The sequence below is a fragment of the Apostichopus japonicus genome, chromosome 1 (assembly GCF_037975245.1).
Source record: "Apostichopus japonicus isolate 1M-3 chromosome 1, ASM3797524v1, whole genome shotgun sequence".
NCBI classification, from domain to species: Eukaryota; Metazoa; Echinodermata; class Holothuroidea; order Aspidochirotida; family Stichopodidae; genus Apostichopus; species Apostichopus japonicus.
The window spans coordinates 2,508,849-2,533,038 of NC_092561.1; the positions used below are offsets into that span (position 1 = coordinate 2,508,849).

A 24,190-nucleotide genomic window follows, 5' to 3' on the forward strand; every position below is an offset into this window, starting at 1 on the left:
GCTGGAAATCTCTGATCATTTCTGGTTCTCACTTAATTCTTTGACATATGTAACTCGATTGCTCTACATAGTCAGATAGTTATTTTGAATTCTGAGCACATTGTATGGCAAGGAATTACAACTTAGACAACTGGCTGTCTTGTTTCAATTTCCTTTTTTTTTTAAGCAAATTACATACATAACTACTGTAATATTTAAAAATCTCAGAATTACACATAATCTATTTCATTTTCATTTCATCATCACTCCTGACATGACTAAATTTATTGCTAAATAATGAAATGGTTTCTGTGCATATACTGTATATGCTGCCAAATAACAAAATGGTTTCTGTGCATACTGTATATGCAGCCAAATAACAAACTGGTCTCTGTGCATATATGCTGCCAAATAACAAAATGGTTTCTGTGCATATACTGCCAAATAACAAACTGGTTTCTATGCATATATACTGTATGCTGCCAAGTAACAAAATGGTTTCTATAGCATACAGTATATGCTGTCAAATAACAAAAGGGTTTCTGTGCATATACTGCCAAATAACAATATATGCTGCCAAATAACAACATTGTTTCTGTGCGTATACTGCCAAATAACAAGATGGTTCCTGTGAATATATATGCTGCCAAATAACAAAATGGTTTCTATGCATATATGCTGCCAAATAACAAAAGGGTTTCTGTGCATAGACTGCCAAATAACAATATATGCTGCCAAATAACAACATTGTGTCTGTGCATATACTGCCAAATAACAATATGGTTCCTGTGAATATATATGCTGCCAAATAACAAAATGGTTTCTGTGCATATATGCTGCCAAATAAGAACAAGGTTTCTATGCATATACATACAAGCATATCTTAAATTAGCCATAAAAGTGCTTAAGAACCTTGTATTCTGGAAGTGTAAGCTATGAGCATGCAGACTGAAATAAAGAAATGACTGAAATGAGCAAAATGGCATATTGCAAATCATCCTGACACATGAATAATAATATGTAAAATGTAAAATTACAAATAATTTTATTCAGCTCTCACATTGACATTTTGTTCCTCCACATAAAAATGCATAGCTGGAGGCGGAAAAAAACTTGCCGTTTTTTTTTTTTACTCATTTGTATTTTAGTACACAAACAATACCGTGGTTCCTGTTTAGTCGAAAGAGACAGTCATTTAGAGAAATTTGATTTCAAAGTTTAGCAGATTCTCACTGACCAGAAACGTAATGCGTAGAAGCTCATGAGTATACAGGTTACCGTGTGACATCATTGTGCGTAATGTACTGCCAATGTGAAACATTAACGGTGGACTTTCTACGTACTTCTCGTAAGAAAGTGAAGCTTTTATTAACTTCACTCTTCCAATAAACATGCAGCTACAAGAGAAAGAAATGGTTGTTAGAATTGTTCACACATTGGTTAACTCATTTTGGGTAGCAATCCTTCCACTAAAAGTAAATTATGTTTAAAAACTGCCATATTTTGTAAGATTCGCTGCTATTATAGGCCACTATACTTACTGTGCCGTAAGATATCGAGGTCTTGCCACAATTGAAATGCTTACCTTGTTAAACATGTCTACATTTTCGGGTATTTCTACATTCGTTATTGCACTTAATCGTGTTTGCAGTTAGTTTCCAGTCAGTGGATGCAATATTAATCGAATCCACAAAATATAAAGCTTTGGGTATGTCTCAGTCTCGCTGCCAAAAGTAAGGCTGTGTAAAAGTAAAGCAGGATCTTCTTCAAAGGCTAAATGACAAGTGACAGTAACAGAAGGGACAAATCATGCACAAAATACAGACAGGTTAATGAGCATGGTGAACACAAAGAGATAGATGGAAAGGGATTAGTAGACAAGGGATGGAGAGAAGAAAGAAGGAAACCAACAGGGGAAGAGGAGAGGTAGGAGATATACAGTGGAGGGACAAAGAGAGGATTAAGGAAATGGGGTAGGGAATAAACTGGAGGACAAAGACAGGAAGGTGTGGAGAAAAAGGGTGGAAGAAAGCTATGAGAAGAGGAGTGATAAGGGGGGGGGGGCGGGAGGTGAACAAGGGGAGGAGGGGAGACAGAAGAAAAGTTAGTAATTTTGTAAGGCTTTCAGAAAGTCACAACTCCACAGAAGCAGATACACAAGCGAAGGGAACACCACGGTAAAAAAAAGTGCCTGATAGATTTCATATTTCATTTAAGTTTCAAAAGTAAAACAATGCAATTTTTTTTACCGTCTCAGTATAATATATACATGCCTACAATACATTTATCGTTCGTACAGTACGTGTTAGTGTCCATCACTAAGTTAGCTCAGTGCGTAGTGTCGTGTCGTTGGTTCTGCTAAAGATAACTAAGTCATGCAGAGCCTGGTGTAGCAACATGATTTCTGCATCTATGGGGTAAATCTAAGCTGAAGATAAACAATTGAGTGTGAGCATTAAAATAACAAGGCAATGTTGGCTAATGAGTTTAGGCATATATATCAATATTAGGGTGACTTTACCTTTAGAGGGCCTCTGCGTAGATAATACTGCCTATAATATGTGTTTGTGTCAAAGTGCACTGAACATATATTCGCCTGCGAGAGTCTATGTCAACTGACATAATTAATCCAAAGCCTGCAATGTTTATCGTCGGTTTGATGACTGGGAAACATATATGAAACTTTGATTTCAGTTTTTAGAAGTGTTCTTGCAACCTCCTACTACACAACTCATTCGCATTTTGATATTAACAGTATGAAAGAGTGTCGTATCAGCGTAGTGTTAGTGCTCAAGTGAATAGCTTGATTGAACGTTTTTTTTCAACCGACTCTGCACAATGACGTCACAGGGTGACCTGCAGTCACGTGAGCGCTTAGGAATTTTTTGCAAAAAGAGAAAATACCTTGTCCAAAAGTGCTAGGTTTGATCAAGTTTTACAGAGTCCAATAAGAAAATAATACAATGTGCCATACATCAATGGAAAGGTACAAGTGTAAAGATTATATGTAACATAGATTTGAACGGATAAGAGGATGTCAAAAAAATCACCATCTATGCATTTTAAGCTTCCTAAAAGCGTCTCAGAATAAGTTTTAATACGGAAGGCATTCTGCCATTCTGAAAGATTAACTGTAAAGATATAGGGCTTGTCAAAATGAATCCATAAGAAATTTCTCAGCTTTAAGTTTCTCCATAATCCTGTGATTTTTATTTTTGAGCATAATTCTAATTTTTTTGTCAGGCAATTAATACGAGAAATGAAGAAAAAAATGACATGTTAGCTATTACCAGCAACAGATAATGCAAAATTCAAAGATATGAAATCATCCAAAGACTACTTGGTAGGTTTTTCCTTCTTTATAATAAAATCATAAATATATATCAAAAAGATTTAAAACAACACAGTGACACTTGAAGAAAATTGGATCTCTCTCTTTTTTTAACATTATAACAAATTTTGACAATTCCAAATTTAGGACTTCTTTGCAACCCTGTCATCCCAGATTAACACAGATTTTAGCATCATTTCATTTGCATACAATATTCTGAACAAAATTTGTTATATTCTTCAAAATTAACAGAGGCTCAGGGTCCTATGTCCAGCACCAGATTCGGAACAAATATCTTGAAACAAAACTGAAATACATAGAGTTACAGTTTGTATAGGAAAATTTACCAAGCTTTTATTTTTTATTTGAATTCAGCAACAAATTGCATGATCTGCAAATCATCTTAAAGGTATCCTGTATTGGCCCCAAATATGCTAGATATTCAAATATGGTCACCTTTGGTCAAAATTCTTAAACTGTTTTTATTACAACCTTCGAGAAAATTTGCCACACTGGGGCATTCAGTCATCTTGTGTGTTCCTGAAAAATGTCTGAGGACAAGTTGGAGAGTAAAGACCTCCAGGAAAGTACATTTTGAAATCTTCTAGCAATTATAGCATGCTATAAATTGGGGCCTGTACTGAACACCTTTAAGTTGTATAGGCATTACCATGGTAGTTATAGTCATATGAAATAAATAACAGTGTTGTTAAACCCTATAGTCTGCCAGTTAGATGTATGTATACCGTGGCAGAGATGCATAAATCTAGCCGGTTGGAGGCACATGGCGGTCAAAGTACAGTACGTTGTATCATCCACTAGACATGCTAGAAATAGTGAGATGCTTTATACTCAGCTGGTTTAACAGGTACGTCTGCTAAAATGTAAAGCAGTGATGAATTGCTCACAGCTCAAATCCTGACTTCAAAGTTTGAAGTTTGGACTGTAAGATTGAATCGATCCTCCTCTTCTCTGGGGCATAAATTTATTAAAGCATCAACGCTTAGTTACGTGACATATACACTGATAACGTGAGAACAGGCACATTTATGGTGATTTAGGGTGGAATTGTTTAATTATAAACAGCCAGTATAATATACAAACTCTATACTACTGTAGCTGCATAAGGTAGTCATTTTGATATAGCAACAATGAACTCACAAAATAATGACTTTTTGTGGTCAAAATACATTGTCATGTTGTGACAGTCTTATACAGTAGTAAATTTTAGAGTTCTATAATTTATAAAAAAAAATGCTATAATTCTCGTGTCCTAAATTTGACAAGAAAAACAGATTAAGCTGTTCTTTTCCCTCTTAATTCTGATGTTTAGCTTAAAGTTCTATTTCGGGCGTGATGCATTCATAACAGTAAAGGAGATCCTTTTTTTTAGTTATAAACACAAACAAAGCTTTGCACTATGTACTTTATAATAAATAATTTGTCTAGAAATACGATAAGTTCATTAAAAATGAATCTTTTGAAAGTTGTTATATTTTTAGATTTATAGATTAAGCTAGGTAGATGCAATGTTAATCCCCAAACCAGTAAGTTTTGGGGGAATTACCATGTGTCTTTGATCGAACCATTTGGGAGTTGGTCAAAATAACCAACAGGAAACTTTAAGGAAACTTTGAGCAAAAGTGAGTTTTGCTAAAATTTCGACCGATAAGTTTAATTAATTCATGTAAAGGTGATTAAGCCATAAACTGAAAACAGAAAAGAGAGAGAGGGGGGGGGGGGGAGGGAAGTTCTTAATAGTTCTATAGGCATTATACTGCTTTAATCTGGCTTTTCCTTGGGGTTAGAAAGTAGTAATAATGCAGAGAAGGAATTCACAGTTAGAATTTACGGTGGTTATGCTAAAATTTCCCAAGATAAGTAATAATAAAACACACCTATAAAGTAAATGATTAAGAATTTGATCAAAGCATAACAACAACATTTTCCGATTATTTTGTTTTTAAAAAGTAAAATTGCTTCATAATATTTTGCAAAATTGTCATAGAATATAAATTGTCCTAAATGTATTTACTGACTTTAGTATAGATGATACTGCTTGGTATTTGTGACCTCATCTCGAAGACAAATCTGAACTTTAAAGTTAACTGCGAGACGCAAAATTTACCGAATTCTTTATCGTAACTGAGCTTTTGACCGATGCAATATTATCGTATACATTTGGTTGATTTGCGTCTATCTTGGTGCAGAGTGCTGTATGTCCGGTGGGCAGAGCGAAGTATAGGTGAGAATAAGTTGAGACTAGTGAAACACTAGTAGTTGTTACTCAGACCAGTTGTCTGATGATCGCTCAACATGTGAAACTCTGAGTTACAACTACTAGTGTTCCACTAGTCTCAACTAATTCTCACCTATATATACATATACATATTGCTTTAAGGTGAGAATGTAGTGTGTGGAATAGTGTAAAGCGTCAAGAGTAAAGTTAATGGATAATGAAACTAATGGAGTGTAACAGAGAGAAGGACTCCATCTCAAACGCCCGGCATCCTTGTTTCTCGCTGAGTGACGGTGATGTGTGCTTCGTCATCTGGCTGTCCATGATTTCTCTAGCCTCTTATTTGCAGATACATTGAAGAAAGTAAGACAAGTGTCCTCTGAGATGTTCAAAAGAATAATTACTCCGATGGAAACGAAATTCACCTCTTTTCTCGCCGTACTACTTTTTAGAAATTCTAAGTACTCTGATGATTTTCTTTAAAGCCATGTATGCACTGATTTAAAGTAGAGTTAAAGTACACTGCCACTATAAAGTATTTAAAATTGGAAGTTTGATAATAGGCTGCGGTATTCATATTAAGTACAAATGAAATTTGAATTACTCTGTTACAAAGATATAAAGAATAACTTAGGGTTGGAAAAAAAAAAAAAAACTAAAACAAAGGGGATGAGATAATTAACAAACGAAGTCTGTTGCTTTAGTATGCATGCATTAGGAAATACAGTCTCGTCAAAGACGGCTTGGAATGCAACTATCCACATATCATTGCATTTGGCTCCGAATTTTTCCACGCGATGACGAAAACTCATATTACTGATATTAAAAAAAAACGGTCATTCTGAGCCAGTGAGTATATTGTCCTTGGTTTCTGCTATAAACCTTGTAACAGTGATAAAAATCATTCTTTTTTTGTGGCTCTGGCATATAAACTGGATTAATCAGCCTGCCCCGTTTATTGGATAAAGGACAAACAGTTGGCTAGTTGCCATGGCAACAGCCCTGTAGGGCTGTGTTAATACAATTGAATTAATGAAGATCAATGTAATTGAATTGAATTCACATAGAAAGATGACAAAAGCAGGAAACGAAGAACGTTGCCTGACTTTCCTCTCAAGTAATGAGGAGAAAAATAAAGAGGTAAATAAAAAGGAACGTGTATTGACAAAGAAATTGGCATGTTGTTCTTTGAGCATGCACGCCGCAGACGAACAAAAGAGAATGAAGGGAGAAATAAGGAAAATGGGGCTGGACTGTATGTCGAATCTTCGCAACCGATCAAAAAAAAAAAAAAAAAAATAGGTCGCGTTATGTTACGTGTACAAGATATATAATGAATCAGGAAACTACTGTTTGCCCGATAATGAGCGGAAATGAACGTACTGCAGCTGTTTAGCAGCGAGGTGTCTTCAGTTGTCATAATGTTGATTTCAAGGTTATTGTGAAGTAATATGTTGTGTATATACTGTATATAGTAAAGAGCTTTAAGAGGTAATTTGATTGGTCAGTTAATTTTACTACGGCTCGTCAACCTCTCATAATGTGGTTTGCAAGACGATGTTTGTTCAATCCATTTTTATTTCTGAAGGACGATGCCGGGTCGGTACGTCATTTTCATATTTGGGGTCATTTCCCCTAATTTTGACCAAGCTACTTAAATGCAGTGAAAATCTTAATTTGTTTTGTTGGTATTTGTCTGTTAGCAGGCTTCACACAGTCTCTGTGGAAATTCAACAATTCTTGCAACAAGGTATATTCTTTTGTTAAGTTGTCATTTTGTAAACTATTTCTGCTCTAACTCCCTTTCCCATGTCCCTCTCCCTCTTCCTATTCCATCCCCCCCCCCCCCCTCTTCAGTTCTCTTCCATTTCCCCTCCACACAGACACAAGAAGACAAAAAAAGTTGTAAAGCCCAAAATCCAACAAGTTGCTTGTATTCACACATGGAAATTTCACTGTAATTGTAAATGCATAAATAACAAATGTAGCTATATTTTAGTGGTTTTGATGTTGGATTAATACGGAATACTGTACCACAAGTCTCAAGAGATATTACAGTAGTTGTAATTTACGATTCCCAAGATTCCTCTCACTAGTATATTCAGTTCTAAAGTTGCAAAACCCTAAAGCCACTTGTACTAAATTCCACAATATTACCAATAAAAATAAAATTTGTTTCACCATTTGTTTGCCATAACATATGTAACAATGAGTGCCTGTACTTCATAATGCTAGAAATGACATCTTAGAAGGACTGAATATGGTTGCAATCGTCTTATATTTGATTCCCATGTAATTCAGGTTTATTTTCTTCAAATAGTACAGACCTATGTTAACATAGGATCTTTTAAATTTAATTTGTTCTAATATGCTAATTATTATGTATAACACAGCTACGAGAAGAGTCTGCATGGGCAACAAAATATTTATTGAGCGTTAATTTTGTCAGAAGCATTTTACTTGTTCATTAATCCTTCATGCCATGACAACAATTTCTGGAGATTATAAAGTGGTTTGAACAATAACAATCTTACTTTGAGTTATAATGTTAAAAGCTCAGTAAGTTTGTGCTTTAAAGTGTGCCCAACCTCAAGAAGCTGTCCTTCAACATGTTTCATTCGTTAGATAAATATATGTGTACATCTGACCATTTGTGGGTATCTGTATACTCGGTCTTTCCCTCCTATGAAAATTAATACATTGTTGCTAGTAGAGGACATGCATACTGTACTTCTACCTTTGTAAAATACAGCACAGTATGTATAAATGTATACACACACATATCCACACATACACACACATGTTTGTATTACATTCAGACCGAGGACCCCATTGTATTTTCCATTGTGCAAATCCATGTACCCTAACCTTAACAATACCCCATACAATAGAATTCTTCCGAGGACGTGGTGTTTCTTTAGAAATCAATACCGAGGACCTGGAATTCTTTTGTTCAAGTCCTCGGTCAGATAGAAAAACAAATGCACATATACATACATACATACATATATCTATATACTGTATATATATACTGTACTTCCTATGCCTGACAATAGTCCAACCCTGACATATTTTATGACACAACTGACAAAGAGTTTTCTTTTGATTGAGTTCATCTTCTTTTTATTAGAGATGGAGGTTGGTCGCATGGTTTAATCTTAACAGATCTACACTTCCAATTTTGAAACATCTTTTTTTCCCTGGAGGATATGTTCCGTTTGACACTTATGGTCTCTTAAATATATCAGGCAGAGTAACTTCCTGTTATTAAGTTTACAAGCAGTTACAACTCTGTGTGCATCAACGAAGACGACGGCGACAAACTATGAAATAAAACAGAAGATATTACCAGAATATTAATACTCCGCAGCTGAAAATACCTCTGGGTATTGAAAATCATTCTCTGGAAACAACCTGCAAAGTTTTTATATTTCTATTTGATTATAATAGGTAGAAATGAAAATTTTTGAAAGGAAACTGAATACAATATGAGAACATCAAAGTTATATAGATTGTTTTGGGGAGGTTTCCGTGATTGAAATTGCAGGGCGGTAAATATTAATGATATGTTACTGTACATCACAATGACACAGTTACTAAATTTAGATCACAAAGAAGACTTGTTTATGAGATCTTATATACAGTAGCCATCATGTAAGTATAGCATAGTGCTGTGGCCTAGTGGATAAAGGCGGTGGCATTTTAAGCAATGAGGCTTATCAATCGAGAGGTTCTGGGTTCGATCCCCGGCCGGGTTATAGTAAGGTGGGTTTCATCCAAGAGCTATCTACAGTTTTCCCACCTGAAATGACTTTCTAAATTGTAAAGATTCAAAATTGAGTTAAAATGTTTAAGTTGAAGCCATCCAATGTGTAAGATGTAATCCATAACCTTTGCGGGTTTCTTCCACATTTGTGGTCACTTAAGCGTCGTAAAAATAACTGGTGATTATTATTATTATTAATTATTATAAAATCAAAGTTTTGTTTTCAATCCCAATAACTTGGCACTGAGAGCTATCGTTGCTTTTAAGCTTGTTTATTTCATTTGTTTTTGTGAAGCGACAGACGGAAAAAGGTACTAGTATTATGACATACTTATTCATAATTAATGAGTGAAAATTAATTAAAAAATAAAATGATAAATAAATATTTTAAGATTTATATCTACTGTCATGAACTGAAAAACAGAATCAGAAAGATAACAATTTAATTGATCATACAAACAATATGTATTATATAATGAAAAATTATGATATAAATTAATAATCAATAATTAATAGGAAATGGAGAATAAAAAAAGCTTTAAGTTTCTGAACAGGAAGCAGAGGAGGTCTTAAGGTATTCTAAGGTATTTGTTATTCTATCATCATACTGTAGAAATAAGCTATAGTGTAAGCTGGCTGTACAAATATGGATGTTGGTATCAGTACGTATACAAAAAGCCTTTCACATTTATCTTTTGACAAGTCCTAACGTTTTGAACATGCATTCAAAGAGGGATTTAAATAATGTAAGTTAACCACTAATTGAAGATTACGCTTATAATCAACATTAAACAATTTAATTAATTAACCAGTCATTTATTTAATTAATTAGCCATTGCATGGAGGAACAGCAGCATATATCTACCTTGAATGAGAATGTTCTTCAGTGCAGACTCATAGCAATGATATTTTTAAATCGTTAACTTTTTAGCTGAATACCAAACTTTTCGTCATTGCCAATTGAAATTGGGAAGAAATATAATGTGTAACATTTGTGAGAGCTAATTACAGATTGGTGTAACATTAGCCAAGAATCTAGCATTTAGATTCCAGATAGATCTAGTTGAAAAGTTCCATGAATATTTGACCATCTCAGGGAAATGCTAGTATTGAGCTAGGAAATATAGCTTCTTTGTTTGGTTATGGTACAAAATTTTAGAAATAAAAGAATAAGAAAAGTAAGGATATAAAATTTAGAAAAGTCCACACAAGGTGATCTAGTTTATGTTTTAAGGATAATATTATGAAGTCTCTTTTGTTGTTGTCAGTTTGGCCCGATTTTTGGGGGAACAGTTTATCAGAAGTTTTGACCTGTAATTGTCAAAAATTTCCCCAGGACACTCTGATGGCAAATTTAAGAAATATACAGTCTTAGTTCTGAGTTTTGACAACTCAGCCGCCAGGAACTTGACTCATACATTCTGAGATTACACTGAGACGACGGCCTTGAACAGCTCTCATGTCAATTGTCAGCCTATGTGTGATGTCACAGGAAGTAATCCTAGTCATTTACGACATTCTTATAAGTAATGTTTACCGAAGGAAAGAACGTTGTGGTTGCGGCATAGATGTTTACGGAAAACTGAATCATGTTTTGATGACGGCCAGATAGAATGATTTAAGAATGGACTAGCATGTGATTAGATTTTCTGTAGGAAATGTGCAAAACATTAAGACACAGTTCGTTCAGTTTCTTATAAAGACAATGCACGTTTTGGTTTGGTATTGATTATGTCAGAAACTGTAGTTTGGATGTATGGTGTGTATTAGGGGTAGCATGAGATTTGTATTACGAAAAGTCCCATGATTTGAACATCAATTTCTTTTTGATAATATTTTGCTTTCGAGGAGCAAAGTTGAAATTGAACCCAAGGAATGTTATGTTCCGATAAGGAAATTAAGTGATGTTTGGATTTTGGAATGTAAATGAATCAAAATGGGTGAGACAGAGCATGTTGAGATGATGACAACAACAACAACAACTGGACTTATATAGCGCCGAATTAAAGACGAGAAGTAGCTGTTCTAGGCACCTAACAAAACAAATCAATCACAATCAAATGAACAAGCAAAGGAAGAGTCTTTATATTATAGTAACCCTTTATACATAGAAAGTTAAGTGCAAGATCTTATATGGTCTGGTAGCTGCTTCCAGTGTGAGGGTTTTATGCTTGGTGCATGCTAGCATTGATGATAGCACCCGGCCACGCAAGCATGCAGAAGCCTGCAGTAGCACGCTTGGCAAGCTTGCTCAACCATAGCACAGGAAATTTAAGCTGGCAACAAATTTCTGCAAGCTTGCTCAGCCACAGCTCTGGAAATGTATACGCTTGTATCATACGCTTGCAACAGATTTCTGCAAGCTTGCTCAAACATAGCACCGGAAATTTAAGCATACAGCAGATTTCTGCAAGCTTGCGCAACCACAGCTCTGGAAATGTATACGCTTGTATCATACGCTTGCAACAGATTTCTGCAAGCTTGCTCAAACCTAGCACGGGAAATTTAAGCCTGCCGCAGATTTCTGCAAGCTTGCCCAACCATAGCACAGGAAATGTTAGCTTGCAACAGATTTCTGCAAGCTTGCGCAACCACAGCTCTGGAAATGTATACGCTTGTATCATATGCTTGCAGCAGATTTCTGTAAGTTACATAACAATAATTCAGTGGGAGGCAAAAAGTACTCCTTGAATGAGATACTAAGATCTTAATTCATATTGTGACACCACTGCTTGTGTTGTATGCAGCTGTACTTCCATTTATCGAACAGTACATTAAACCATATATTACTGTAATATACTCGTTAGAAAACTGTATGGTTTCAATTATGATTCTCGCGCTATACACTGCTTAGCTGTTATTTTGCTTCAAAATGAACCCATTGAGGTAATATTGATCCAATGTGTACTATCTGTGTCAAGCTTTGCTGCTTCAGGCCGCAGGGCAGCTGAGATGTGTGTGATCAGGGAGTTGTTTCCATAACAACTCCCTGGTGTGATGGTACACACTGATGGACCAGTAGTAAGATCTATAGTATTCATGAGTAAAATGTAAAACTCGATCCCAGGCCATTGGTGAATAGGAGATTGTACTGTACTGTCCATGGGTTGTCATGACAACAGTGTCTGTCTGTATCATGTGGTAGTCAGACCATGATATAGCTGACATTGCAAGAAGTTCCCTTTTCTAGGAGGAATGTAGCTATATAGTAGAAATATGTTGTATCTTTGGAGTTGTTTGGTTCGGATCGGGTGTGGGTCTTGGCGATCATGATATAGTTGAAACACGACCAATAAACATAGGATAAATTTGACCCTCCCCCTCCACCCCCCTTCTGAATTCTTTTATGTTTGTTTCACAACATTTATCGAAAGATGGCTGTATTTGCTGATGGTTGCAAGCATTGTTTGGAAAGGAGTAAAAACACATATTTGAGATGGGATTGTTTGGCAGCCACGAACAAAAACAATTCATTTAGTTTTAATGTTTTGAAGGAAGGTTATGAGGAATGTATACATACATGCATTCTGGTGATAGGTCCATGACTCCATGTAAAGTTTTCTCATTCCGGCCATGTATGAGAAGAACATGAAATGTCCATGACTCCATATGGCCTGTCCATGACTCACATTATATGATAAGTCCATGACTTGATGACAGTCCATAACTTCATATAACCAGGCCATGACTCTACTGTACATGCCCATTCCATGACTACATATAACCGGTCAATGATTCTATGTGCCCATTCCATGACTCCATATGACCAGTCCATGGCTCTATATGACTAGTCAATGACTCCACAGAACCAGTCCATGACTCTACATGCCCATTCCATGACTACATATAACCGGTCCATGACTCTATATGACCAGTCTATGACTCCATATGGCAGTTCATGACTCCATAGAACTGGTCTTTGACGCTTCATGCCAATTCCATGGCTCTATATGACCGGTCCATGATTCCATATCCATTCCATGACTCCATGATTTGACCAGCTAATGACCATGATGGCCACTCTATGACTTGATATGACAGTTGAAGACTTCATATGCTGTCAGGTCCATGACTCCATATGACCAGTCCATGACTCCATAATATGACCAGTCCATGACTCCATATGCTTTTAGGTCCATGACTCCATACGAGCGGTGTCTTGATCCCTTGAATATTAAGTTTTGTCATTATACTATTCAATTGTAAATATGTGACTGATTTCTAAATCGTGTTTTCAAGCAACCATTATATGATTAAAAAGTTTATTTCTATTAGTTGAAATCCTGAAATAATCCTAACAGTACTGACTCAATATAAATATTGTACTGTATGCATAATATTAAAAGCAAACAAAACAGGTAAAAGTGTAGAAGAGTATTTTGTCATGCAACTCAACAGCTCAATCTGAGAAGTGAGGGCGCTATACAAACACAACTTATTGCTATTTATAGTCCACAGATACTCGATGAACAAGATAGGATAGTAATACTGTACATATAATAAGCCTTACTCAAATATTACTGAGTCGGAAGGATTTCAACAAGCAGATCTGAAGTTCATAATTTCCCTTCATCAAAGGACTAGCCGTGTAGCAATATACACATATTTGACAATTTTAATTTGACTTATTTCATTTGGAACTTAAATTTTAGTCCACATGTTTGGTACAGTGTTATAGGTACTGGTGAGGATGTTGAGGTACTGGTGGATACATGGTACTGGTAAGGTACTGATACTGATACTGGTACTGGTGAGGTACTGATGGAGGTACTGGTATTGGTACTGGTACTGCTACTGGTGAGGTACTGGTGAATTACTGGTGAGGTACTGATGGAGGTACTGGTACTGGTGAGGTACTGGTGGAGGTACTGGTACTGGTGGAGGTACTGGTATTGGTACTGGTGAGGTACTGGTGAATTACTGGTGAGGTACTGATGGAGGTACTGGTACTGGTACTGGTGAGGTACTGGTAGAGGTACTGGTAGAGGTACTGGTGAATTACTGGTGAGGTACTGATGGAGGTACTGGTACTGGTACTGGTGAGGTACTGGTAGAGGTACTGGTATTGGTACTGGTGGAGGTACTGGTGGAGGTACTGGTGAGGATGCTGGAGTGGACTAGTGCAAGCACAGTCGTTAGCCATCCCTTGCTGCTCCTGAAGTCCAAGAAGCCCTCTGTTCATGATCTGTAGGGACATGTTGTTAAATTCATGAGGGGGTTGTGGGAGAGTGGTTGTGGAGGTGGTATTGACAATTAGGGATATTCTATTTACCAGCCTGGATTCAAACAGTTTCACTTCTCTGGATACCTTTTCTGTCCCATTGATAAACTTACAAATAACTGCCTGCAGTGCCTTGTAACATTTCAGTCTCCAGCCATTCCAATGAAAGAGTGGTTAATATAATCTATGTGCTATTATTCACACAGTAAAGTACTCACATTGTACCTCTAGTGAGTTAAAGTACTCACATTGTACCTCTAGTGAGTTAAAGTACTCACATTGTACCTCTAGTGAGTTAAAGTACTCACATTGTACCTCTAGTGAGTTAAAGTACTCACATTGTACCTCTAGTGAGTTAAAGTACTCACATTGTACCTCTAGTGAGTTAAAGTACTCACATTGTACCTCTAGTGAGTTAAAGTACTCACATTGTACCTCTAGTGAGTTAAAGTACTCACATTGTACCTCTAGTGAGTTAAAGTACTCACATTGTACCTCTAGTGAGTTAAAGTACTCACATTGTACCTCTAGTGAGTTAAAGTACTCACATTGTACCTCTAGTGAGTTAAAGTACTCACATTGTACCTCTAGTGAGTTAAAGTACTCACATTGTACCTCTAGTGAGTTAGTGTACTCACATTGTACCTCTAGTGAGTTAAAGTACTCACATTGTACCTCTAGTGAGTTAAAGTACTCACATTGTACCTCTAGTGAGTTAGTGTACTCACATTGTACCTCTAGTGAGTTAAAGTACTCACATTGTACCTCTAGTGAGTTAAAGTACTCACATTGTACCTCTAGTGAGTTAAAGTACTCACATTGTACCTCTAGTGAGTTAAAGTACTCACATTGTACCTCTAGTGAGTTAAAGTACTCACATTGTACCTCTAGTGAGTTAAAGTACTCACATTGTACCTCTAGTGAGTTAGTGTACTCACATTGTACTTCTAGTGAGTTAAAGTACTCACATTGTACCTCTAGTGAGTTAAAGTACTCACATTGTACCTCTAGTGAGTTACTGTACTTTATGTAATTGTGTATGGAATAAATTGTTATCTTGCTTCTCAGCCTTTTGGCTAAGATCATGTGTAGTATCTGTTCCCTTTCGAGGGTAATGGTGATGCACACCCGACGATGATCACACAGTCACACTCCCGTTGCAAGGGGACTGGGGTTGAGAGTGGATCAGTGGTTTGGTAGTTTGGTTCTTGTGCCCAGGTTCTTTCCTGGGTGACTTTTCTTAAAAAGTATCTTGCTACATGTTGTATTCGATAAATAAAAAAAACTATAGCTTACTTTAAGTATGTTCCTTGTAGCTAATATGTTGGTAATAGCTGGACTGTGGTTGGGGGAGGGGAGGGGGAGGGGGAAGGGGGGAGTGAGTGGAGAAGGTATGCAGAGGGGATATGATACTCCACTGGATGTTGGATGAGAATTTCTCATATAAACCAGTTTATGTTTCTTACTACCTTGCAAATTTGAGTCAAATGCTTTTAGGATTTTATTGCTATTGAATACTCGAAGTGACTTAATAACCGTAACAGTGTATGTCATATGTATGTACTCATTGGGTAACAGTGTATGAATGAACCTTACAAAACAGTATAATCTGACATAGGATTCTGAATAAAACAACAGAATGGTGCTTGCTGCAACAAGTCACCTGACCCAGACCTTATAGTTCAAATGTGTGTACTCAGTATATGTAACAGCTAGTGTATGAATGAACCTTACAAAACAGTATAATCTGATATAAAGTAGGATTCTGAATTAACACATATATACTGTATACACTAATATATATACTAAGGTTTCCAAGTACTTGAAATTTAGCGAAATATATTTACTCTGGCTAAATGCAAACAGTATACATATTGATCACCACTGTTTGTGAACTTCAGAGAAACAGCCATGCACTTTTGTGTTTGGGAAAATATCATGGACTGAGCTCACATTCCAAATGTTTAGCATATGTTTATTTTCTTTTGTTTTGCTTATTTTGTTTTGTTTATTTCATTTTGTTTATTTCTGCCATTAAATCACAATGATGTACATTTGTTAATTCGTTGTTATAGCAGTGATGAGGCAGTAGGACCAGAAATAAGATACTTTCCCAGTCTGGTTCCTTACAAAGTAAAATTACATTTTATATAGAGAAAAGACAATGATAAAGGTGAATATCTAGCAAATTAACCAAAACGGCTGTAGGAAAATTATAACCAGCACTCTGAGTTTTCAAATTTCATAATAGACTATATTCATATAAAGACTAAATTTACACCTACAGTAGAGTCATCCTTTAATTGTAAAGTTTTGTCTAAGTTGTGGATAATTAAGCTTTGATTGTTTTATGAGCAGTTAGTAATTTGATGGAAAGGTTAATTGTGTACTCGTATTTTAAGTACTGTGTGGGTGGATTGTACGATCATGATAAACATGAACTTGTTGTGTTTGTCAATATATATATCTTCCACTAGGTATTAAACCACTGTAGACTACATGGGTTTATTTTCAATCTAAAACTTTTAATGCATTATATAGAAATATAGAGCACTGAGTCTAGATGATATAATTGTCTGTTCATGCATCAGGTGTAGGTCAAAGGTTATCAGATTAGCCAAAGTGTGAGCATGCTAAAATTGTTGCACTGTTCAAAAATATGACTTTATTTCGATTTCTGAAATTTCTCATTTAATTTCGAAATGCGATATATAGTTTGGTTTAGAAGTTTAGGAAACCAGTTCCAGAATCCCTATCCATGTGATGATCAGGGATGAACATGGACTTAATTTAATTGACAGACTAGCCTTCTCTCTTTGATCAGTTTTGATAGAATAATAATAATTAGATAGGTGTTATTGTGGCTCCCATTTTTGTTTCCAGCTTTGCTACTTATTGTCCCCACCTGTATGGAATGCCACTCCACCTCCCCCTCTCTCTTCCTCTTTTCCTCACCTCCCTTTTCCCTCTCTCCTCTTCTCTCTCCTCTTGTCTCTCCCCCTCCCCCCTCCCTGCTCCCTCTGCAGCCCCTGCCTCCTCTCCCCTCTCCTCCTCTCCTCCTCTCCACCTCTCCCCCTCTCTCCACTCCCCTCTCTCATCTTCCCACTCCTTCTTGTTCCCCTGCCTCCTCTCCCCCTCTCTCTCTCCCTGCCGTGAAAAAATAACAAAGATGGTAGCTAGTGATTGACACCAAGGAACGCTTAGGAATCTCAGAACTTTAGTTGAGTGCAGGATTTATAAATTTCTGATATTGAAGGGAATACAATGTGCAGTCCCATTTTACAACTGTAATATATGCCACTCTCTTTATCTGGTAGTGTTATATATGGTAGTGTTGTGTGTCTTGGCAGAAATGTTCATTGCTTAACAGGATAGGTTTGTTTAATCAGCTGGGCTGGTGTCCAAAGTTACAGCCAAGGTTTGGGTGGCTTTTATAGGGCTTCAAAGAAGCGTAAGTTTGGCATTACCAACAGCAGTGGGTTGAACATGGAAATCAATGTAATCTGAGGGATGAGAAACTCCTTCAACCTCTTAACATATTTCAGTGTTCTTTGACAACTTGATAATATTAAGGGCCAGATTAAATCTAGGCCAGGGTATGTAAGTGCTCACTGAGATTGTAGGATAGTCATGCTGTTTGTTTCTCTCATCAAAACACAGCGTAACGCCGATAACGCAAGAACAGCCTATGAAATTTAAGGTAATAAACATCGCTGATAAACTTTCTACAGAGTCATTTGTAACCATGTGAGCTGATTTAATTATACCATTCATTAATGTACAATTCATACTGTACATGTCAGTTGTGTTTACGCTGTCGTTTATTTATTGTGTAACACTTGAGGTTTCTGATAAACGGATTGAGATTGTAAAGGAAAGGGAGAAAAAAGAACATCGTTGACAGAAATTGTCATAACATTAGCATTGATAAATAGAAAATAAAAATGGTTGGTACTATAACAAAATATGTAGCCTAAATAGACTATCAATCATGTGCAAATTTAATTAATAAGCATGTTACCACACTTTACTTTTCAAAACAATTTAATTATGTATGCTGCCCTCACTTATTGTATACTTGTTGCAGATGCTAAATGCTGCCCTCACTATAATTGTTATTTATTCCAGACAATGGACAGTAGTAATATGTTTGTCATTTGGAGAAGATTGTTCATTTGAAAAAAGGGTGTGGGGCAAGGGGGGGGGGAGAGTGAATAATTGGTGCAATGAATGACAGTGAGATTGGGGCTGGGAAGGGATAATAAACATCTTGGATCAGCAGATTTGGCATAGAGGGTAAAATTCATAAAGTATAAAGTTATGACATTTGATGGAACCTCTTTATAGGATATATGCACTTTGGTTTTTAAGAATCTAAGGCATTGAAACAGACAGGGATGTGGCTAATGGTGCATCTCAGGCTAATATACAAATAACCAACAATGTAATGGGCATTAATGTGTATGAGAGATGTAGGAGTTTGTTTAAGTACTAGTTACTCATTAAACTTAAAAAAAAGAAGAAACTTTTCCTTTCATTCCATAAAGTTCATTGTGTTGAAAGTCAGCTTTCACAAGAAACTAATATAAACATATAGTAAACAGTTTTTTATCAGTAGTTATTTATACTGTTTGTGTTTATAATGTGATCATACGGTAATTATACAATGCAGCTTTGAGAACGAAGTCATAAGCAAAACTGAATTCATAAATAATCCTAAATATATATTACAAACCTGTAACTAATGACACTTTTAATGATGTACATATTTCTCTTTCTTTTGTAGGTAAGTGTGACGATAAACAGACCTAACTTGCAGTGACTGGTGGGGTAAGCTTGAGTTAACACATATATATGTATGTATGTATATATATATATATATATATATATATATATATATATATATATATATATATCGTTATATATATATATGATTCTCTTAGTCTAATCAGTACCATTCTTTTAGTGTTTTGATCTCTGAAATGAAAAAAAAAAACAAATTAAAAACAGACAAAAAGCTTTGATGCAGAATGAAAAGAGTATTTTCAATCTAATGACAATAAACTAACAACGTTAGTTGAGGGAAAGGAATAAATATCCCAATAAACCAATCCTGGAAAGTTGATCATATATCATTTTTTCCGGGCCATCTCTTCTGTCCCATTTTGGAATACGACAAGCAATCAGCATGCATGAGTAATTAATTACTCTTTTGTTTTAGTCGCTGGTCTGAAAGTGAATCTAGCCATGGGTGCGTTCAGTAGAGTCTCCACCTTACAGTACATTTCAAGGGTCATACTAAATCCCTGTAGTGCATACCTGCTTTTTCAATCCACATCATCTTTGCACTGGAGACATTTTTTAGAATTGCCCTGTAAACTTGATAAAACTGTCTTTTTAGCTTCCATTTTAAGGGGATACTTGGCTTTTTACTGACAATTTTGTTTCCGTTGTTATTCGTATGTTAGTGTTACCCTTGTATCCTGTTAACAAAAACAACTGCATATTCTGGTTGTGAGTTTTTGGGCAAATTTACTTTAAAAATCTACAAACTGTATAAATTAAAAGAAATATATTGTAGTAGTCTGTTTTCCTAACTGTATTAATATTCAGTATTGTCAAAAAAAACAAAAAACTTCCCAAACTTTCTTGGTTTATTATAATAACTTTAAACTTGCAGTTGAAACCACAAAATATTCAGAACAGCAGGTCTAGTTTTTCCCAAAACTAGCTTCATTTGTTTTAAACTTATTACACTGAGCTCTTCATGGCATATGGTTAGTATTTAGTTTTTATATTCAATAGGGCAAAATGACAACGAATTATCCTAAATTTGGTCATTTTACCCTATTGACTGTACTCCTACTCAGGTCACGAGTAGGTCAACATTTCTCAGACTGTTTATACTTAAAGTTTGTCCTTCATTCGATTCAGTCGAAAGCAAAACGAAGAGGTGCTTCTAATCCCAGCAGGAAAGAAAGCTTGTTACGTTAATTGCTGTAAAACATTGAACCAATTAATTCATTGCTTCCTCATCTTATTTAGCAGTATGAACAAATAGAAGTAGGGAAACTTGTAACAAACTCGATTTGAGGACATCCTGTCACAAGATCAACTGAGCCGTTTATAGGTGAACGCGGCTGTGGTGATCATTTTAAAGTTGCACAGCCTATACAGCTACTGTACTAGCATGTCAGAACTATACGGACACGACTAAATCATTTGTTTAGTCGTTTAGAAATTATCGGATGCATTCGAAAGAGACTCTAAACTCTTCCTTACATACCGAAGAACGATTCAATTGAGTTTTAATATCCAGTTGAATCTATTTGTGTCAATTTTATAATAACTGGATTTTCATAATAATGGATCTATTTTCAATGTGTTGTTCCCTTTTTTAGTTGGAATTATTTGAAAGAATAAGGTTGAGGTGCAAGTCTTTGTGATAAGTTACTCAATTCTGTGAATATGAAGGGATGTTTGGCCAGCTACTCAAGTGTTATTTTATGTTTTTAACTGCTTGTGGAAGTGGCTGGGCATGGACAACATCTTAACAGTAGTTTTTTAGGCTGTAGTTTATACTGTAACATGTACAGTATGACACAGTCAAAGACTTTCAATTCTAGTTGATATATCTCTGACATGGTTTTGTTTCCTTGTTCGCCTACTGTTTGTTCTGTGATACGCTGTGGATTATTTTCATTGCTATTAGAACATCATTGATATTGCTGTAAATGTAAACAAGAGGTTGTTAATTAATACTGCAAAGCAAGCAACGTTGCCAAAATGCAAATAGTTTTAACTGCAGTGGCTGTATTGATTAGCACTGTATAATACTCACTTTCAGTAAAAAAAAACATTTGCAGTCGAAAATAACTGAGGGTACTCTGAAATTATTTATTGTATGGAAAGCTCAAGTTTGCAAGAGGACATGATCTTTAGCATGACCAAATTGTATTTCTTGTGTTCATCCGACCGAGTTCGGATGGGTGCTATTGTCCCTCCCCTGCGCTCGCAGACGCACGTGGGATCCAGCATGAAATAATTTTGATGAGACATATTGTTGTTACCATAATTTTGGGATTTATAAAACACTAAACGAAAAAATGCTAAAGGTGAATACGAACAAACCAAAGCAGAGAATTTCTGTGGGAAGAAGCAGGATTGCTACTCATTGATTGATATGTAATTTGGATCTTAGAGTTTTGCCAAGCTGTCAGTGTACACTTTACAGTGGTAATAAGGTAAAATGTTTCTGTAACTTGTAACACTGTAGGTCATGTGGTACAACTCCATATCACGTGGGTATCGTACATTACACTTACATTAAGGAATGCACTGGTTTAGAAATGGAAAAGTTGGCTGTTTCCCCCCCCCCCCCTCCCCCCTTACTTACATCTCTCTTGAGATTAACAGTTATTTTGCTGCCTGTACTGTATGTACAGTAGGATACTGTAGTTTTATTGTCAATCATACACAGTGTATTCATGCACATGCTGCACATATACCTTGTATGATACACATTGTAAAACAGAGCTGAAACAGTTATTTTCAAGTATTAATGGTGAAATATAGGCTTGAAATATTTTTGCTTTGTAACTTGAGGTAAAATGTCAAATACAGTAGTATTGGGTATAAAGTTAGTATATTGCTAGAAATAGCAATTACCTTTAGTAAGTGAAGTTTGCAGATTTGTGACCATTATTCGATTTTTCTAGTTTAGTTTGGGGCAATATACTGCACGTATACCAGATACACTATATTGTACAGTGAAATTAGTAGGTTGTCATGGAAATCTAGTTCTGTCTATTTTTGCGGAAACTTTGCAGCAATCAGAAGATGTCAAAGATGTGACAGTACATACTGAAGTGTCCGACAAAATTTGAACATTTCTTTCAGCTTTCATAAGAAACTCTTATTATTTTCACAATTTTTTCCTCCACATGGATATGCATTCCTCAGTTCATATTTACACAGCTGGTCACTTCACTAAAAAATAATTTATAGCATTTTGCTCCAGTCAGTTTTGATGTTGATGCTGCTGTTGTTGTTGACAAGTACATGTTAATGATCGAGGCAGTGTTCCTTAAAGCTATATATTCTGCTTTATGAGTTAAAGCAGACCGCAGGTTATTACTCAAGATTCCATTTCCATCGGACAACTCATTCTTAAATAGGTGTACCATTCTATAAAGATTGGTAGAGTTGTTCAGTTGTTTTAGGTTGTTTTACTTGAACAAAGTTCATCCAGGCATATCCAGATAATCCACCATTATTGTCATTACAATTCCTTCCTACAAGGATAGTAATTTATTTCGTTCCTCGCTTACCTGTCTCCTCACAACCTTAGCACCTCATTACAATTCGTTCCTACAAGGATAGTAATCGTCGCTAGGTTATTTTCAGATTCATGATATTGAATCAGAAGACTTGTTTGTCGACATTGATGGAGACGATAGTCCTGGACGCTGGTGAGATATCCATTGTCCAGTCACTGGTCTAATATTCTTGCTATCTGACAGTGTGAAGTCATATATTTTGTCGGATGACATTGGCCAGAAGACGATAATTTCAAGTCAATATTGACCAGCTTTGTCGATTATCATCCACTTGTTGTATTCATGAGTTGACCGGGCGGGCTGTGACATGTAGTCTCCATTTCTAGAATCCATTATGCCTGCCAATTTGATGATTAAGGTCCATTTTCACTACCTTCATCAGTTGATGGCAGGGGTAGGGAAAGGGGTGGAATGGGGGGGGGATGTGGCAGCAGTCAGAATATTATAATCCCTTCAGTCAGCTAGTTCGCTCGTTCATGGTTCATGTCGATCCGGCCGTTAGTTCCTGGAAAATTCATGATTATCTTGGTTTCAGGAATTTGGTTTAAGGATTATAGTGACGTTTTCAAAAGTTGAAAGTTCCTTTTTCTGATGCATGAGCTCTTAAACTCTTTACCCAGGACAGATTTCCTCTGTTTTAATATATCCTCATCTTGAATTCAATGTGTTGCTTTATGGTCCCGGAATGTTCCGGCATCTTTTTAAATTTTTTTCTCTGAATTTTATTGATTGAGATGTTGGAAGTCGGTGATAATGGAAGAGACGGTTTTGCAGAGTGTTTCTTAAACGATGGGAGCATCTCCTTAGAATCACAGCTGTATCCTCTTCATCCCACTCTATCGTCTCATCCCAATCTTGTTTAGCTCTTTGCTTTTTACTTGAAGTTTTTTAATATTTTCTCACATTTTAGTTCAAAGAAACCAAAAGGAATAGATGTCTCAAAATTGTCATAGAAAATAAACAAAGGAAACCAAGAGAGGAATAAATGATAAAAGAAAAGATGAAAAAGACAAGGATGGATAAAAGAATTATTAACGAGCTATAAACAAATAGGAAGGATAAAACAATCCTTAGACTTTATTAGTTTCAGTTAAAACAATAAAATGGAATGTTAATTAGTAAAGGAAGAGCTCATGATTAATCGACAAGTTTTCAAATAGTTTCCATGTTTCTCAGTCTATGATATAACATGTTTTTAATTTTTCGCTCACGAATTCCATGCTCACGGATGTGCTAAGGTTATAGGATGCGCCCATTGTGGCTCTGATTGTATTCACTGATGTCTATTGTCGGGTATTTATTATTTCATGAATTA

The 24,190-nt window shown here is 35.9% G+C and overlaps 1 protein-coding gene and 1 pseudogene across 9 annotated transcripts in view; both read left to right on the forward strand.

The window, feature by feature from the left end:
• Positions 1 to 24,190, forward strand: part of LOC139979490 (diacylglycerol kinase zeta-like) — a 149,035-nt gene that overhangs the window by 25,047 nt on the left and 99,798 nt on the right. Inside the window, exon 1 of one of the 9 annotated variants that reach the window (XM_071991067.1) lies at positions 21,656 to 21,780. The exons of the other annotated variants lie outside the window; for them this stretch is intronic. The gene's annotated coding sequence lies outside the window, so the exon portion shown is untranslated. Of the gene's footprint in view, positions 1 to 21,655; positions 21,781 to 24,190 lie in introns of those variants that run through there. 9 annotated transcript variants of the gene reach the window in all.
• LOC139972360 (U2 spliceosomal RNA) lies at positions 15,593 to 15,669 on the forward strand (annotated as a pseudogene).